Here is a 19735-nt window from a genome sequence, read left to right on the forward strand (position 1 = left end):
AGTATCCATTCTGATTTGTTTATTGGGTGGTTATATAGAACGATCATCCTGCACTCATACTGATTTGCTTCGGGGATGTTAACTTATCTATCTGTTTTTCATTCATTCAGCTCACAATTTCCCATCACTTACCAAACTGCTTACCAAACTCTGTTGTTTTTAAAGTGGATTTGTTGGGCTTGGGTGACATAGTGCTTTAATCCACTTTTACTTTGCAAACTTACAAGTTCCCAGATGTGCTCGAATCCCTCCTGGAAAACAGAAATACTCTGAAGCCATCCTTGGAGGAGAAAAATGGATACAGTTAAGAAAGAACACTATTTTATGATGTGGGCAAATTGTCACTTCTCTTTCCATTGCTCCTTCCTCAATTTTTGTGGTATGTGGCTTGGGGCAAACAAAGCAATTCTTAGAAAATGCCAAAATTAATGTATTTTATTTGCATAATTAGCAAACGGCTTGCACAATATGCAAATCAGGCTGCTTTGAGCAGGGTAAGTGGCAACTGTGGTGAAAAGAAAATTCTATCCCTGGAAATTTATCTTTTCCCCACTCACACATGCCAGTCATCACTTGACACTGTAATCATTAAGTGATAAGAGCACACGCAGGACCATTCGATGAAAGTGTGAGTTGGGAAGTTCCCAGTGCAAATTCTCACCTCAGCTACAACTTTACTAAGTGGCCTTAGGCAAAAAAATACTATTTTCTCAGCCTCAGTCCCAACCATTCTCACTCATAATGTGAAGATGATAATACTAACCTACTTAGTAAAGATTACTGAAATACATCTGTGAAGCATTTTGTAGCACTTACATGCTATAACATGTTAAGCATTATGTTTCAGAATTCCTGATGATCTCTGCCTGGAAAACTGTGGGTGACACACACTTCCAGGTCCTAATAGGCAGGGCTTTTTTCTGGGGTACACATACCCCTAAATATTTTGTGAATCTTTGTACTTTTATCCATTTACTGTATTCATTTTTCCCAATTTGAAGTATAAAATGGTGATTTTTTTGGAGTCAAAATGAGAGTACCCCTAACATTTTTAAAGAAAAAAAGCACTGCTAATAGGTGAAAAAGAGTTCTCCCTGGGGTAAGGCTGGGAGGAAGGTGGCTTTCAGCAGAGGAGGATTTAGGGGAGCGTGCCCAGTTAGGCAGCACTTGCGGCAGAGCCGGGGGGGGGGAGCACAGGGGGCACCACAACTATGATGTGGAATGGAAGACGAGAGGGGGAGGGGCGCAGAATTTTGGCTGTGCATAGGAAGCCGCTGAAATTTGAGACCCAAAGGTCCACCACTGTTTATAGGGGTGACTGTTTCTTGGTTTATGGCGATCCCACTTGCCTCAGGCAGGAAGAAATGTGTCAAGGTATATTTGCCTCACCACACATGAAGTGTCCTTTGAAGTTCAGACTCCAGTAATGACCATGATCTTAATGCCTGTTTCTATTGGAAGCATCTATTAATTACTGATGACTTTAAACATTTTATTTTATTTTAAAATAACATTAGAATCTTCAGGGAAGTTCTCCAAGTTGGACAAACAGACCCCTTTACTTGGTACTTTTGCATGCATTCCTCAGAACCATAAAAGGTGAGAACTGGTCCATTCCTGGTGTGTATTCAAACAAGCATACAGTGGGGAGTATTGCCCAGAACCATAGAGTTACTTGTTTCCTCGAGAACTCTACCCAAAGATATGTCTGGTCCTTTTGAATCCTTCATCCCACCCGTGCTCTGCCAAGAGTACGCAGTCCCTCTGTCCTTACATCTTGGCATCCCACCCGCATCTTCTCCCTGCTTTCTGTGATCACTTGCTTGCAGAAGCCAACCCCCATGCCCTAGCTGTGGCAACTTACCTACTTTATTTTATTTATTTGACAAATTTACAAACTACTTCACAGCCTGGACCACCAAATTCTAAACACAATAGGACCATTTGTACTAACTCCAAAACCAATAAACCAATTTCTACAGATGCACAATTAATAGTCCAGGAAAATAAATGGCTAAGGAGTAAACTCTACAGAAATCCTAAGTGGAGTCCCTAAGGCGGTTGGATGGCTCCTCATACGCCTCCTTTGGCAACTCCTGCAGCCAAGACGGTGCCAAATGTTTTGCTCTGCTTTCCTCTGGACCTCATTAGCGAGGCCAAAAGGAGGGTCTTGTACCTCCACATACACTGCCCAGGTTTGGACTGGGGGGGGGGCTCACTTCGGTGCTGCTAACACAGTGGTTTGACTTCACCCCTGGGGGTGCACTGCATTGTCTCTTGAGACTGACAGATGCCAACAGAAATGACTGGGTCACACCACTGGGAAAGCCTTCTTGAACTAAAATGTCTTTAGACTCCTGAATGTCCTGACCCGTATCTCCTTTCTTGTAGAGGCCAGCCTATTGCCCCAGCCATTCTGTTGCACACAGCAACCTCCCAACCCCTAACCATATTTGAGACCCCAGCCATCCACTTCCATTTTCTCTCTCAAAAATGCCCTTTTCTTTTCTTTTCTTTTCATTTTGCTTGCTTGTTTATTTAAAATATTTTTCAGACCATTATTTCCACTCTTTTTACCCCGAAAACACCAAGGCAGCTTCCACTAAAATACAAACATGTAGGCAACCATTAAAAACACTGAAATGAAATGAATAAAAATAATATTAAAACACAGCAAAGCCTTTCTCGCCTCTTTTTTATTTATTTAGACCCCACTGATGGCTCTGCCTGTGGGGCTTCAATACTGCAGTTAAAGGGGCCCTGAGGACCAGACTCCTGGCAGGAAGCCTTGCTTCTCTTTACAACAGAACCTCAGCATTTGAAGGTGATTTCAAAAGTTCCATTAAATACACAAAAGACTGCAGCCAAGTTATTATAGTGAAAGATGAAGCTGAAGACTTATTTTCCTCTTTCTCCCCTCCTTTCCAAAAACCTGCTGGGAAGTGTTTTCTCTATTCTTTGTGGGTTGCAAAATCTCAACTCACTGTGTTCTCTCCAGGTTACAATTACTTTACATTTTCGCATCCTGACATTTTTCATCTCCCCATAGTTTTATGCATTGTGCTCTTAAGTTCTAATATGGCTACTGATAAAAAGTTGCAGCAACATAAAGTCCATGTTTGTTATCGTTCTTTCATGCTTCTTAGTGGGGGTATAATTAATGTTTGATTGAACCAGGCATAACCACCACTCAAATGGAATGCTCTCAGCTCAGAATTCAATCACACATGTGTTGTCCAGAACACTCCACGTCATCCTCTCCAAAATTGTTGTTGTTTTGTCATTTAGTCATGTCCGACTCTTCATGACCCCCTGGACCAGAGCACGCCAGGCACTCCTGTCTTCCACTGCCTCCCACAGTTTGCCTCTCCAAAATAGGCCCAGGTTAGTCTTAAACCACTCAGCACTAATTTTGCAGGTGGAAGAGGGTAAATATAAATTTATCAAGTGGCAAATTTTACTGCAGTGTGCACCCAACCACATGGTCAGTACACACCTGCATCTATTTTTAATATAGATATGATTTTCTTTGGTTACAAAAGTATGTGCACTGTCTCTTTTTGTGGTAAAAATCTGCTTACCAAATAACAGGATATAAGCCGCCCTACAGGTGAGAGAGCTCCATTTCCTCTTTACCACTTGGTAAAACAGTACAGTGAGTCCATAAAGTTACCTGGTGTTTGGCCAATTGGTTGACATTGTTAAGGTCTAGTGTAGGTTCTGGAAGCAGCTGATGCTGCAGTTATGTAGTTGGGGGGGTGATTTCTGTTTTGTACTGAAGTTCTCACCCTGGGCCAGCAGGGGGATACTGTAGATAGTTATGCAAATGAAGGATCGAAAGTGACGTTCAGTGATTGGATAGTTTTAGAAAATGGTAACAGTTACATTGTTCTGGAGCTCTATATAAGCAGGCTGACTGAGCTCCTCAATTCAGTACTGTTCCAGCTTACAAATAAAGGGCTGCTTTGGAAGAATTGCTGTGTTGTCTGATATGTTCGCCCACAACTTAACCCTGGCGACGAGGATGGGATCAATGGACATCAGAGCACAGCCAGATGCGGCCATCCTCTGAACTGAGCTGAATCACCGAGCTGAATTACTGAGCGAAATCACTGAACAGAACCAATTCAGAGCTGACTGTTCTGGCTAGAGCACTGTGTTCCATCCACACACTACTATCTTGCTCGGTTCGACTGCTACCTCCAAGCCAACGAGCTGACAGCAGTATCAAAGGAGCAGAAGCGGGGCCTATTCCTCAGCCTCTGTGGGCCTGAGGTGTTTGAGACGGCCCGAGCATTGGTTGCGCCTGAAGCAGTCCAGGCAACACCATGGGACATGATCCAAGAGAAGCTCTGCAACCACTACGCGCCAAAGCTGTCCAAGATTGCTGCCCGCCATCTGTTTTACCACCGGAACCAGGCAGAGGGGGAGTCAATTAACAACTACACCACTGCCCTCCGACAGGCTGCAATGCACTGCGAGTTCCAAGACTTAGGCGATGCCCTGATGGATCGAATTGTCTGAGGGGTCCGGGACATCCATCTGCAATGGCGTCTCCTCGCCAAGCCAGACCTCACGCTGCAGAAAGCCATTGAGGAGGCTGTGACCTTGGAAGCTGCTGAACGTTCTGCCCAGGAGATCCGCAAGGCCAGCAGCCCGCGTCTTGCTAGGAAGCCAGTTCCAGTGCATCACAAAGATGCCAGCAGTGATGAGGCATCCTCCAGTGAAGACGATGACGTGCACCAGACAAAGCCGGAGTGCAGGAAGTTCCAACAGAAGTCCAAGGGCCAACGGGAATGTGCCGGCTGCGGAGGCAACCATTCCCGTGCCAAGTGTCGATTCAGAGACGCCATCTGTAGGAAGTGTTCCAGAAGGGACCACATCACTAAGGTCTGCCAATCGGCTCCGTCTGACACACCCCCTTCACTGACTCGCAAGTCCAAGTCTTCACTCCAGTCTGCCAAGGAAAGCTGTTTCGCTCTCACTAACTGCCGCTGCCTGTCTGGAACCATGATTGGCCAAACCAACTCGCCTACGCAACGCAAGCTGAACGTCACGGTGCTCATTGAAGGAGCTCCGTGTGACATGGAGATCGACACCGGGTCTGCCCTGTCCATCGTGTCTTGGAGCACCATCAAAAGACTGGTACCCAGAGTGTCCAAAAGGCAACTCGACTCTCATCGCGCACACCTGAGAGACTACCAGGGAAATGACATTCCCGTGGTAGGCGTTGGCCGCTTCCAGATCGCCTTCAAGGATTTTTCGGCTCAGACCACTCCACTTGTGGAGACTCCACCCACAGCAGCGGTTCCAGGGGACTTGGTTTCAACACCACCTAGGGTCGCACCACAGCCTCAGCAAGAATTGTGTGCCCCCCCCCCCGGTCTTGGCTACCAGTCCCCGGCGGTCTGGCAGAGTTTCCAAGCGCCCAACTTATTTAAAGGACTATGTTGTTGGCCATGTATCACTGTTGGTCTAAGTATGTGAAATGTAACCGATATGCTTTTGTGCCTAATTGAACCATTACGTGTAGTGCTGTATATAAGGAAACCATTACGATTGTAACTAACACCTTAGCTCGGTGGGGAGGGGTGTTATGTACTCAAGTTCTCACCCTGGGCCAGCAGGGGGATACTGTAGATAGTTATGCAAATGAAGGATCGAAAGTGACGTTCAGTGATTGGATAGTTTTAGAAAATGGCAATAGTTACATTGTTCTAGAGCTCTATATAAGCAGGCTGACTGAGCTCCTCAGTTCAGTTCCGTCTAGCTTACAAATAAAGAGCTGCTTTGGAAGAATCGCTGTGTCATCTGATATGTTCGCCCACAACTTCCTCCTCAATTTCAGGCCTGTGTGTGTATGTGTCAGTGTGTCAAGGGGGAGGGGGAATAATTAGTGGCGTAGCGTGGGTTGTCAGCACCCGGGGCAAGGCAAGTAATTTGTGCCCCCTAACCCGTGGATTTTAGCACTCGAGTCTCTTCCACTAGTGCGAGTGCGCCCCCCCCCCGATGTTGCGCCCGGTGCGGCCGACCCCCCCCCCGCACCCCCCACGCTACGCCACTGGGAATAATTGTGGGGTCCTGTAGATTTAGCAGAGGATATGCGCTAACCTTGTATCCTCAACAACAATGGATACAAGCCTAAAACACCAACTACTGTAACTTTCATACTTGGAGTTACTAAAATATTTTAAGCACATAATTCTCACTGTTTCTGTTATGCTTAGAGAATGTATAGTTTTCTTTGATGCAGACATTTATAGCACAATGCCTACTCCAAAGTAGGTCTGTATGACTGCAGCTCTAAATGTACTGTGTGCAAATGTACAAAACAAATGTGGGGTTGTTGTTTTTTGGCGGGGGGAGGTGAAGTAAACAAAAGAAGCTGCCTAAAAGATCATTTGATCTAGAATGCAGCTTCTAAGTTGTGACACTGGCTTTCTTCTTGAGAACTGTGCATAGTTGATATCATCCATTGCAGCCTTCCTCAGCCTGGTACCCTCCAGAGGCTTTGAACTACAGCTGCCATCATCCTGCGCCATTGGCCAGGGTGGAAAAGGCTGCTACATACGCAGGTAGACGCTCAAAATATATGGGGAAAGTGGCTTTTGCATTGCTCTTACCCCAATGCTCTTAATGCCCCACTTTATAATTTTATGCCCCTGATTTGGAGTTGGTGATGGGTTGGATGTCGGCCAATAAACTAAAGCTGAATCCTGAAAGGGCAGAAGACATTCAGGAGGTGGGGAGATGGGATTGCACTCTCCTGGAAAGAGTGTGTCCGCAAGTTGTGTGTACGCCAGGATCCAACTGGAGGCTCAGGTGACCTCAGTGACTAGGAGTGCCCATTTTCAGCTGCTGCAAACTATGCCCCTTTTGGACAGAGATGACTTGGCCACTGTAGTCCATGTTCTGGCAATTTATAGATTGATTGTCTGTCTGTCTGTCTGTCTGTCTGTCTGTCTGTCAATCATTTGATCAATCAATCAATCAATCATCTTTATCTTCCAAGGATCTCAAGGTAGTGTCCATGGTTCACTGTTTCTCCATTTCATCCTCCTGTGAGGTTGGTTAGGCTAAGAGATGGCGACTGGCCCAAGGTCACCCAGTGAGCTTCTGGCTGAGTGGAGATTCGAACTCTGCTCTCCCAAGTCCAATGTACTCTGTATGGGGCTGCCTTTGAAGATGATCCAGAAACCTCAATTGTACCCAAATGCAGTGGCCAGGTTATTGACCTTCAAATCTCAGGTTACTTCAGATCTCTAACCAGTGCTTTTCTTCTATAAAAAAGGTGCCAGTACTACCCTTGAGCACCCCCAGAAAAAAGCACTGCCTATAACCCGTTTTAAAACAGCTGCAGTGGCTGATAGAATGTCACTGGGCCCAATTCAAGGTGCTCACATTAGTGTTTAAAGCCCTAAGGCCCCAAAGACCTGAGAGACTGCCTCGGCCCTGCAGACTCTCTTGGGTGCTAAGTTGGCAGAGGGGCCTCTCTTGGTTGTTCCACCACCCTCAGAAGCTTGGGGTGGGTGGTGGCCCAGGAGAGGACATTCTCTGTGACAGCCCCTAAGTTATGGCACCTCCATTACAGAGCTTTTTGTGAATGCTGAAGACACACCTCTTCACCCTAGCTTTTGAATATGCAAATGTGCAGATCAATGTGCAAATAAAAAGGGATCCCTGAATAACGAGAAAATACATGCTCAAGCACAATTTTGATAAAGTGAATGGGAAGCCGGGTAATTTGGAAAGTGAATCATCACGCCAGCATCACTTTTCTAGTTGCGTGTTAAGATCCCGAGACCTTCCCCAATAAATAAAGACACAATTTAAACAGAATTTAGTTTAAGGTTCTTGGCATAATTTTGGCCACAACTTTATTGATTACAGATTGTGAGTGGCTTGCTTAGGCATTGGTTCCCGACTAGCTGCATCTGACCTTGGCAGGGCAGCACTGACAACTGGACTCCAGCAGAGGCCAGTAAGGGAAAACATCCTGGGGGGCATTGGACCAGGCTCAGACTCAAGCTCACCCCAAATGCTCCCAGGGGCTCTTGCGTGGCCCTAACCCCTGGAAGGAGATCGGACAAAAGCAAGGCGAGCCCCTGGATTCCTTTAACGGAATACCCTTTCACACATTGGAGAGGCAGGTGTGACAACCTCCCCTCCCCTCCACACTGAACCAATGCCTAACTGCCAAACCTTACAAAGTTGTGGCGATTTGCTACACGACAGGCGGAACCCAAGTGGCACCAGCCAATCAGCCGAATGGGAAAATTCCTACAGGACCCCTGTCCCCAAAACAGACGACCCACGACGGCATAGCATGGTCATAATGAACCCCAGATATAGGGAGGGTGGGTGGGTAAACCGATGCACGAGGCAAAAAGAGGAAGCTCAGTTAATGCATGAAATGATCCCATTGGCCAGAAGGACCCCAGCAACTGAGGGACCACCAATCGGGTTGTTGTGGCTATCCAATCACTCCCACCTTCAATAGCAGTCAGGTCAGTCTTGATGATCTCACCGCAACGTGTGCTCTCTGGGAGGAGGACACGATTAATGTGCAAGTTGTATAAATTCTGGTGTGCCGCCCAGTGGCAGAGCTTCATGCTCTGGCACCGGGGGGCGGAGAGCAGTGGGGGTGGAGCTGGCGCGTGTCCTGGGGGTGGGGCACACTGTCTGCAGGGGCAAGGCACCCAGTACGGGGGGGGGGCAGCAGCTGCGATGGCACCCCAACAGGGTTGCGCTGCTGGGGGTGATGCGCTCCCCCCGTACTCCTCTTCCTCTGCCCGTGGTGCCACCAGCAGGAAGGCAGAGTTTTACATTTCCATGTCAAAGTTATTTTAAAATTTTGGCTCCAGGAAATGAAATTTGCATTATCTTCAAGCTTTTTATTTATTTATTTATCTTTTTTCTAGAAAGAAAAAAGGAAACCGTGAAAGTAATCCAGATTTGCAGATGAAGCAGGCATCTCATCTTAAAGGTCAAAAATACATCTCTAATGCTTTAGATCTCAATACTGCATTCCAGCTAAAATCAAGAGTTAGAAGCCAGAAATTCTGCAAAGGGGGCTAATGGCAATAGCTTTCATTTACAGCATACATTTCTTTTTTTCTTTTTTTAAAAAAGAACATAGCCAGTTTTATACAGGAAACAGACTATGAGAAGATACTCAATTCCTGTTAGGAATTGACTTACCATTCATTCATTGCAAAACAATCTTGTTATTTACTTGGCTAAATAAAATTATTTGTTCTACATTTGGGGGAAAAATACAACAGCACCATGTCTAAAGAGTTTAAGGATAGAAACTAAGTTTCCCCTACATTTATTTTCATAGCTGTGAATGCCAGAAATCATCAGTTTTAATTTCAGTTTGGCAGTTTCAGTTTGGCAGTCTATCACTCTATCCCCCCCCCCCCCCGCACATTTCTTGTTGAAGAGCTTCTTCAACATGGGAGCCATTGAAAGCAAGTTGCTTCCTGAACTTCCTGAACTACAGGGTACGTTGTGAAACCCCAAGTCAAGTTTCAGAAGGCCATGCTGCAGCCTCTCCCCACACCAACATGTCCTACTTTCTGGGAGGTGGCTATGGAAAAAAGTTGCAGCCTAGGTCTACAAGGCCAAGAGCTTCCCATATGATCCTAGCAGCTCAGGAAGGAGCCATCCTAATGCAACACAACCCAAGAAGAGTTCGGTGAAACCTAAGCAGTTTCAGTGATGATGGCAATGTCATTTCAAGTGAGTCATGAACCCCGTCTTTCCAGCTTCTTCTCTGATGGCTTACCCTCCTCGTTTTAAATCAGGAATTGCTCTAGCACTGCTCTCATTTATTCCAATGGGTTTTGTGTAAAATAGCCACCTCACATAATTCCTAAAGGGCTACTTGGTCTTTGGCCACCCTTCTTTCCTGAAGTTCCCTCTGCATGCCAAGATGCACTGCATGTATGCAGCCCTGTGTAAAAGGCCAGGTGCTGGGGGGGGGCGCCCCCCAAGGATGATCTCTCTTTCCAAGTTCCTGAGTCATACTGAATATAAAACTGAAAGTGCAAGGAGATCAGTAGTTAATTTCCTCCCGCTCCAAGCTAAAGAAGGACCAAGAAAATGAAATGCAATAATCCAAGAAATGAAAAACAAAATGTCAATAGAAATTAATTAGAAGTGTCTTTCCCCTTCTTCCCTTCTGTTTTTTTTTAAAAAATAAAATACATCTGTTGTGCTGGCAGGTGACACCTTGGAAGTCAGTAACAGAACAAAGAATACATAATACAAATATAAATGTCTCTCTTTTTAAATGAGAACATTTTTTTCATTTGAAAACCTGGGACACTGGAGGATATTTTTCCATATTCAAGAGGATATTTTTTCCAACCTTGTAGTTGGCATATTGCATTATCATTTCAGCACCAGGGGGAACAAGAGAAAAGTGTTACTTGGAACCAACTTGGGAGCTGGGATTAATTTTGGCCAAAGAGAAGTTGATTTTGTAGCATCTCAGTGTGTTTGTTACTTCATTAACTTTGCAACTATTTATTACTTTGTAGCTCAAAATGGCATCCAGAGGAAGATTCCATTTTTGCATGGCCCTCTTCATTAAATAAGGCAGTGTTGGTGGTTTATTGCATTATGGACCACATGAGAAACATCTTAAACCTTCATGGATCTTCTCAACACTGGCACCACATTTTAAGATATTCACATGCAAACATGGATTTTCACAATGCCAATCTGTATCACAGTTTCCTTCATAGACTTATCTGTAGTCATCCTAATTCTCAATCACGTTCTGTACTAAAAAACACAGTGAGAATGCAATCCCTTATGAAGTTAAAAATCCTCACCTTGCCTTTTAAGGATGAAGCTTTGGACTCTGCTGGCTTTAGTGTTTAGCTCTTGCTAATATGTTTGCATTTAAATTATTACGATGCGGAATTTGATGAGTTTTTAAGTTGTATTGTGATTTATTTATTGTGATTGTTGTAAACTGCTTTGTGACATGTATGCTTAAGCAACAGTTTAAAATTCTCTTAACTAAATAATAAATAATTGTATATCCCACATATATTATTATGTTCAATTAGCTAAATTATGCTTCGGCCTGCACACGTAGTGCCTTTTTTAATGTAAAAAATGGAGCTGTCCATAATGCTTGGCACTGTTTGATACATTTAGTTGCAAGAGGGGTTTTGGTTTTTTCAATCTTACACAGTGGGACTGCAGGGCCTCTCCATCCCCTCTGCAGAAAGATCATCTTCATCAGGCTCCTCTCTCAGCTATAATTCCATCGTCAAAATACAGAAGGAGGAAGGAGGTAGAATTGCAAGTCTCTCCATCAGCTTGAAGGGACGCGGGTGGCGCTGTGGGTAAAACCTCAGTGCCTAGGACTTGCCGATCGCAAGGTCAGCGGTTTAAATCCCCATGGTGGGGTGAGCTCCCGTCGTTCGGTCCCAGCGCCTGCCCACCTAGCAGTTCGAAAGCACCCCTAAGTGCAAGTAGATAAATAGGTACCGCTTTCTAGCGGGAAGGTAAACGGCGTTTCTGTGTGCGGCACGGGTGCTGGCTCGCCAGAGCAGCTTCGTCACGCTGGTCACGTGACCCGGAAGTGTCTTTGGACAGCGCTGGCTCCTGGCCTATAGAGTGAGATGAGCGCACAACCCTAGAGTCTGGCAAGACTGGCCCGTACGGGCAGGGGTACCTTTACCTTTACCATTAGCTCGATTGAAAGACCAGCAACTTTTGACTGCTTCACCCCTTGAATTGTTTCCATTTCAAATCTCTTCTTGCAATACTGGCCACTCCTTTCCTCTTCTCTCTCTCTCTCTCTTTTTGGGGGGGAGGGGGGCTCTTCTCTCTCTCTCTCTCATTCATTTTTCCTTTTTCGTCATGATCATGAGCCTGAGGACAAGGACTGTTTTATCAATGACAATTGTAAGCTACTCCCATGGCTAAAGAGCTTCTTTTGGCTAAAGAGCTGGATAGAAATGCTTTAAATAAATACGTAAATATTTTCACAAACCTGTTTAAATAACTGCCTTTAATATTTTGTTTTGGTTTAACTTTATCTGAGGTTTTGTTTTTTACCCCATGCCCAATTGCCTCACCACCCAGTAAAGGGTATTAGCTGGACCACTAAGTACATTGCAAGGATCATTGCAAGGGTTAAAGGGCTCTTCAATGGAGGTGGCCTGCGGATAAAGACATGACTTGGTGTCAGAGGTGTGGAAAGAGGTTTGCATCCCTCTCATGGTTACAGCCTGGGCCATCAGAGAAAGGTTTTTTTGCATTAGAAATAGACAATCATAAATATTTGTGGCATTCAGATTTTTAGGTAGATATGCATATGTATCAAGATACATTTCTCCCCAAAATGCATCAAAGTCAAAGAAAGGGCAAAAAGAATGGTAAATAGTATCGTTCAGTTGCTCATTTACTTACAATCCTAAACATGAAACTGTTTAGGTATTCGATTCATATACTTTCAATTGTCCTTTAGAATAGCAAATGTTCTACTCCATTTCAAATATTCCAAGTTTGTCTTTAATGTACACACTTACCGGATTCCATTGGTTCCATGCCTCCACAAATTTTACTTATTCTTCAACACAGGTGTTACTTTGATCATATTAAACTAATGTCATATATTTCTATACCATTTCTATACTGCTTTTTCTCTGTGGGGCTCTGTCTCAACTGTGTGCAACTAAAAACACAGATATGCAGTAAAACCATCAGCACAAACTAGTAAAACAGCAGTAAAGGTATAAAAATGCAATAAAGCATTGTAATATACAATTTCCCCCCTAATTGTCCTAATTATATCTGATTTATTTGGTTTCTGTACATTCTTCCATGCTTTAGCATACACAATCCTTGCAAATTGTTAAGATGCACAATACTTGGGCCCAATAAACTGCTGAGACCCTATCCTTAATGTAATTAAATTAGCATATTAGCAGATCCAAAGCGACCTCTACCTCAAACATTTCTCTTATTTCCTCTGTTACTTTGGCTCTAGAACTGTGGTGTTTTTCTGCACCTCACCATACATGATAGAAATTGCTTTTTTCCTCATCACTAAATCAACACCACCCATTTGAAATGTTTCCCACCACCTTAGATGGTAGGTGCACTGCATATTCATCTCCATAAAATTAACAGCTATCAAAAATGATAATGTGCTGTTAAATAGGAAACTCTGAACATCCTCTTTGCAGTGGGCTAGTTTGGTAGGTTGGAATGGGCAGAAGTTGCCTCTCCCTGCTAGCCTCCATCTTATCGATGAACAGTGTCTTGCAGTAAATAAAAAGAATTGCGCAGAGTCAAAGTAAAAGGAAAAACTTTACTGAGGCAAAAAACTTTGTTACATGCAATGTACTAACAAAGTAAAAGACAGAGAGAGAAAAGAGATAAAGGAGCTCGCTGAGTCCAGGAACCTTCCAGAGTCTTCCAGCACTTTCCAGTATTTTCTAGTACCGGTAGTTTCTGCCCTCAAAGACCATAGTCATGACACTTCTGTGATAAGAAATAGTCATAACAGGTATGATAAGAAAGCAGAACTCAGCCTTGGTTTGCCATCATTCCTTGAACAAAAGTGGCAAGGCGCATGCTGCTGCAATTTGGACAGAGTGGTCTTTCATTTGCAAGTTTATATGCTTTTGCTGTGAAAGGGTGTGGTTGTCTTACTTGTTTATTTTCTACTATTAAATAAAAGTAGTGATGTATGGAAGTGAGAGCTGGACCATAAAGAAGGCTGATCACCGAAGAATTGATGCTTTTGAATTATGGTGCTGGAGGAGACTCTTGAGAGTCCCATGGACTGCAAGAAAATCAAACGTATCCATTCTTAAGGAAATCAGCCCTGAGTGCTCACTGGAAGGACAGATCGTGAAGCTGAGGCTCCAATACTTTGGCCACCTTTTGAGAAGAGAAGACTCCCTGGGAAAGACCTTGATGTTGGGAAACACAAGGAGAAGGGGACGACAGAGGACGAGATGGTTGGACAGTGTTCTCGAAGCTACCAGCATGAGTTTGACCAAACTGCGGGAGGCAGTGGAAGACAGAAGTGTCTGGCGTGCTCTGGTCACGAAGAGTCGGACACGACTAAACGACTAAACAACAACAACAACAACAACATTCAAGGGGTCTTACCAGGAAAGTATTAGAGCACATTTCAATCTGGACAAGCCAGACTGAATTGTGTATTGTCTTAAGATACTCACATGAGTTTGCAACTAGTTTTCTGTTGTGTAAAGGGAAATGCACTCTGCTAAGTAAAGGAACTTGCAAGTACAAGTTAGGAAGGATATTAATAAACAATATATCCTCTCCTGCCACCCTGAACATTCCCACAGCCTCCAGCCAGCATCAGACTTGAATCTAGGAGCTCTGAGCCTCCAGCCTCCTTAACAACCTAGAACAGGGCAAGCATCCCTTCCCTTCACATACAAATCATCCATCTTACCTGGAGGAGTTTCAGTTTAATGACCCCTATTCAATTCATTACTAATCCCAGGCACTGATTTAGCATTTCCATTAGATCTGTTCACTTTTTACTCATAGGTGGGGCATTTCTGTGCTGACTGAAGAGCAAGCCTGTACTTCTAGTCCCACCACTGACATCACTAGTGCAAAAGCCACATCTTGCATGCAGTTGTCTACAGAGAAATCCATGCTTTTTCTGGGGGGTACGTAGTGGTACGTGTACCCCTAAACATTTTGTGTTGACCCGACTGATAGATTGACATGCCAGCTCTCTCCGCAGCAGCAGCCTGGACTGGAGCTCCGTCGTTCTCCCTGCCTGGGGAGGGGAGTCTGGGGCGGCCGCAATGGAGCCAGCCAGTGAGCACAGTGAGCCGGGGGCCTTCCTGTCCTCTCAGTGCCACTGACCCCCCCCCCCTCGAGGCCCTTGTCCGGGAGTTGTGGGGAAGGGGAGCAGCCAAAATGAGAGTACCCCTAGCCTTTTTTTTTAATTTAAAAAGCACTGAAGACATATCTATGTGCAAGCACATATGCCTGTGTGGCAGCCCCACATGACTGAGACACCTGCAGAACAAGCTGCCGCAAACATGCAGAGCCACTTCATGTGAGTAGGTTCTCATAGGTTGCTGCAGAACCTGCTCATGCATTGCTTGTTGGGGATAACAATTGCTTGAAGTGACATCATACAGCCTCCCCAGAAACAAATCAAGGTGAATCCTCAATTAACAGATAATCTGGAAGTGATCTAATACTAATTCCACTCCTAAATTGGTTGCAAGGGCACACAAGAGGGAGGTAACACTTTAACAAGTACCTTGGCCTGAGACCACAGCAACATAAAATCATCAAGCAAAACCAGACAAATTTATTATTATTATTATTATTATTATTATTATTATTAATATTATTTATACCCCGCCTATCTGGCTGGGTTTCCCCAGCCACTCTGGGCGGCTTACAGCATATCTAAAAACATAATAAAAAGACCAAACATTGAAAACCTCATTGGCTGATTTAAAGAAATAGAGGCACCAGATAGGAAGGATTTTATTCTCAAAGTGCTTGTCAAACATGTCATAGAGAGCCTCCTTGGGTTCTGTTGGGAGTGCTGTTAGAAAGGGAAAGGGATAGTTTAACATGCCCAAGGAATGATCACCAAAGAACTTTAGGTATTAAGACAGTGTTTCAACATATTATTACATCACTGTTGTATCTGTCAGTTTAGCTAAAGTAAAACACACATACATGCACACCAGCTGAACAAATGGGGACAGATTGTTCAGTTAGTGGCCTGGAATTCCTTGTAAAAAGAGAAAAGAATGAGACAATGCTTCTTTGTATCTAATAGTTACCATTAGCAATGTTTTCAAGTGGCCCTAGACTGCAGTCAGAGGGATTGAGTGGATGTGTTGGATCCTGAAGGAGAGACAGCAGACACCAAAATATCTGAACAAGGAGCACTAATGAGAGAGTGTGAATGTCAGGGTCTTCTGTCATCCCTCCTCTTTCTCATTGGAAAATATATGAAGGGGAGCAGGAGATAAAAACAACCACAACACTCCAGCATGAATTGGTTTTCCTAGTGAGAAGAAGGTAGGGGTGGTACAAGAATTCATCCAAAGTTGGCTCTGTATCGAACCCAAGGAGCTGCAAATGCCCCGAACTTCCTTTCCTGAGTACTGTACAGTGGTACCTCAGGTCACATACGCTTCAGGTTACATACGCTTCCGGTTACAGACTCCGCTAACCCAGAAATAGTGCTTCAGGATAAGAACTTTGCTTCAGGATGAGAACAGAAAATGTGCTCCAGCGGCGCGGCAGCAGCAGGAGGCCCCATTAGCTAAAGTGGTGCTTCAGGTTAAGAACAGTTTCAGCTTGTTAAGTACGGACCTCCAGAACAAATTAAGTAGTTAATCTGAGGTACCAATGTACTCAAAACTGAGCCCAAATGCAAACTAATGGCACTGCCTTGCTCTGTTAATTTGAAGGAAGGGTAGATAAAATACTGTGGTCATGGCGGCAAAACCAGGTGAAGGGGGTTAGCCCCTCTCCTGGTCCACAACTAGGAGCATCCCCTATCCTGCTCCGTTGTACCCCTGCCGTGGGTTTGTTGCTAGTCCCCACACAAACTAATGTAGCAAAGCAATTTGAGTAACTTGCATTGAGAGTGGACTGAAGGGAAACCCATCAGGGGGCAAAATTGCAGGTGGGTGGGAGATCCCTGCAGAGGGTGCGTGAGGAGCAGAGTCCCCTCTCCCACTTCCTCTATGCACAGTGGTTGCTTCTTCTGGTTCCAACTGCCCTGTGAGCTCCTGTTGTGACTCAAAGGTGGCCCCAAGGAGCCTGCAGCCCAGTGGCGTAGCGTGGGTTGTCAGCACCCGGGGCAAGGCAAGTAATTTGTGCCCCCTAACCCGTGGATTTGCGCCCCCTAACCCTAACCCCCAGATGCTGCGCCTGGTGCGGCCGGCCCCTCTGCACCCCCCACACTACGCCACTGCTGCAGTTGCACAGGAGTGCAAAGGTTGCAACCCCATACCTGCCAGTTATGTGAGTGGGCTTAGGGGCCATGTGCATCTCTTGCGTGACCCGGACAGCCTTCCACCCACTATCTTGATATGTTTCTCTTTGAAGCAAAAGGCAGCTAAGTAGATACAGCATCACTTCTAAAGAAGTAGGGCCAAATTTGTTAGACAGCAATCCCATCCTCCCTAAGGCCTATCTCAGTATGCTTCCAGGTTGATCCTTTGCCAGCGGCAGTTTGTCTGGGTGCCTCCCCCTGGCTTCCAGGTAATCACCTGAGTAAGGCACTCATTTGTGTCTTGGGTGAATGTTAAAAATACCACAACTCCTTTGTGCTGTTGGTCCATTTTAGACCACTCAAGCCAGATTCAGACATCAACTCCACAAGGCATATGTCCCTGAGAACTGGGGGGAGTCACTAACTGAGCAGACCCAGCTGGATCCTGCCCTCAAGCCACTCATTCTGTATGTCACAGTAAAACAATCCATTTTCTGGGGATAGGGGGTAAGGCATAGGCTGGTGGACCTATGTGGAACATTTAAAATATGCTAGGTAAATTCCAAGTCTTATTGTTTAACTCACTCTCACTGTCTCCAAGTTTGTATGTTTCAGTGAATCTTTCTGATTTATTGTGCTGCATGTAAACAAAGAAATGTTGTTAATAACTCAGTTCAGTGCTGGTTTAAAAAATGAACAATAACTGTCTTGTATGAGTGTCTAGTCAAAAATTTCCGCACTGACAGAACTTTCCATTGAGTATCAATGTAAAGCTGGCAACGACATTCTACAGAGCCAGCGCCAGAGGTGACCATTGGCCACCCCACGCCCCAATCATCCTTAGCTATGGGGAACCGCTCCTCTTTCTTTCCTAACCTCACCCATGAATGTGGTTCCACATAGAAACTTGGAAGTAGGAATCTGCACTGATTTCAACAAAGCTCATTTCTGAGCAATGATGCTTAGGACTGACATTCAACAGTACAGTTTGTGTGATTATTAATTAAAATGTCATCTATCTTATTCCAGTTCATGTACACCAGGGGACAGATACACTAAATGTGGAACAAACCCCACAATACCAATCTCCCCAGAGTTTGGTCTATTGCTTTATTGCTCAGAGAAGTGATAGATTTAATGCTCTCATTTACACGTGAATCTTTATTGGCATTTCTGAGATGGAAAGCTATGACAATCCTCCGAGAGTCACTCAACCCATTTGCCACTCAGAAGGGAAATGTCTCCAATAGCTTCTTCCAGTGCTTTTTTTTCTGGGGGGTACACAGGGGTATGCATATCCCTAAACATGTGAATCTAAGTTTGGCCTCATTGAGGGGCAGTATTTCAATATGATTAGGAAAATGAGAGTACCCCTAAACACTTTTTTAAAAAGAAAAAAGCACTGCTTCTATGGATAAAAAATACTATATTTACACAATGTGTCTGATATGATTATAAAGTGCCACGCAGGTTGTCTGGGAAGAGTCCCATCTATCTCAGTGACATCAGAAATGACAGTAAAGGGAACTTGAAGGTTCCTCTCTCTATTCATCTCCATGCAGACATACCAGCCTCCAGTTGCATCCTGACATTTCCAAGATGAACAATGTGCAATGAGGACATGTGGGCTGTCAGCTGAAGGAGGGGACTGCTGGAAGCCTTCCTTCTCTGAATCACCAAAATATGATCAGTAGATCCATTCAGGAACAGGGATGCTTTATGGAATTCCTTCCATAGGCCTTTTCCTCAGATGTTGTTCAGAACACTGCACATGTGCAGTTTGCCACAGTTTTCCATATGCACACCAGCACATACACACATGGATTAAATCACAGTGCAAACAACTAATATTCATGTGATCATGGTCCTACCCAGATCATAATCAAATGGACTGGTGTGTCAGTCTGTACACAACAATAATATCTCTGTCCTGCTGATAATGTGTTGCCGTTTTGCTGGTATAAACATTTTGCCCAGTAAAACTACCAGTTTGGTGGTTCACCAGTTCTCAACCATATTACATTGGCATTGCTGAAAATCATTCTCTTCTAGCCTAACCACAACCCTTCCTTGTATTATTCCTATGTCAAATCCTGTTTTGTTTTTTTAAAATGTTGCCATCATGACACTCTCCTTCTGGAACCACTTCCAGTGCAACACTTCTGGGATCCACTTCATTTAGGAGACAATTATATGTTTTTGTCTAATATTAATTAATAGGTCAAGCAGCACTTAGAGAGATTTTAGGCATTAATTAACATTTAAAAACTATCACATATGACACATTAATTAGATATCAATCACTTATTACTGCGACTGACATTTAATAAGTATTTTCATTTACACCAAAACCCAACTTGCTGCAGACACATTTTAAGGAGGCAAAAATGATGCAAATAGTCTCTGGAAGTTTAACATGTTAACTGCTGCCTGTTCTTTGCCATTAGCATTCATAACATGCTCAAACAGTATTTCCCCACAGAGCAGCTTAGAAAAACAAAACCTTCATTTATTGTAGTTGTTTAGATAAAAATGCAAAGCTATAAAAACAACTGTGTGATCCCTATTTAAAATATTTAAAAAGTTGTAGCAGGGTCATAAAGGCACATTTTTGTACTCCAAATAAGTAAATTATGCAGAATTCATTCTCTACTTGTTTTCTTTCACTCTAAAAATAATAATGAAAGAGCTATTCTCCTTAACTCTTGCTTAATTTTCGCATGGTGAGAGAAACCA

This window comes from Podarcis gaigeae (genome assembly GCF_964106915.1).
Source record: "Podarcis gaigeae genome assembly, chromosome: 4".
In the NCBI taxonomy this organism is placed as follows: Eukaryota; Metazoa; Chordata; class Lepidosauria; order Squamata; family Lacertidae; genus Podarcis; species Podarcis gaigeae.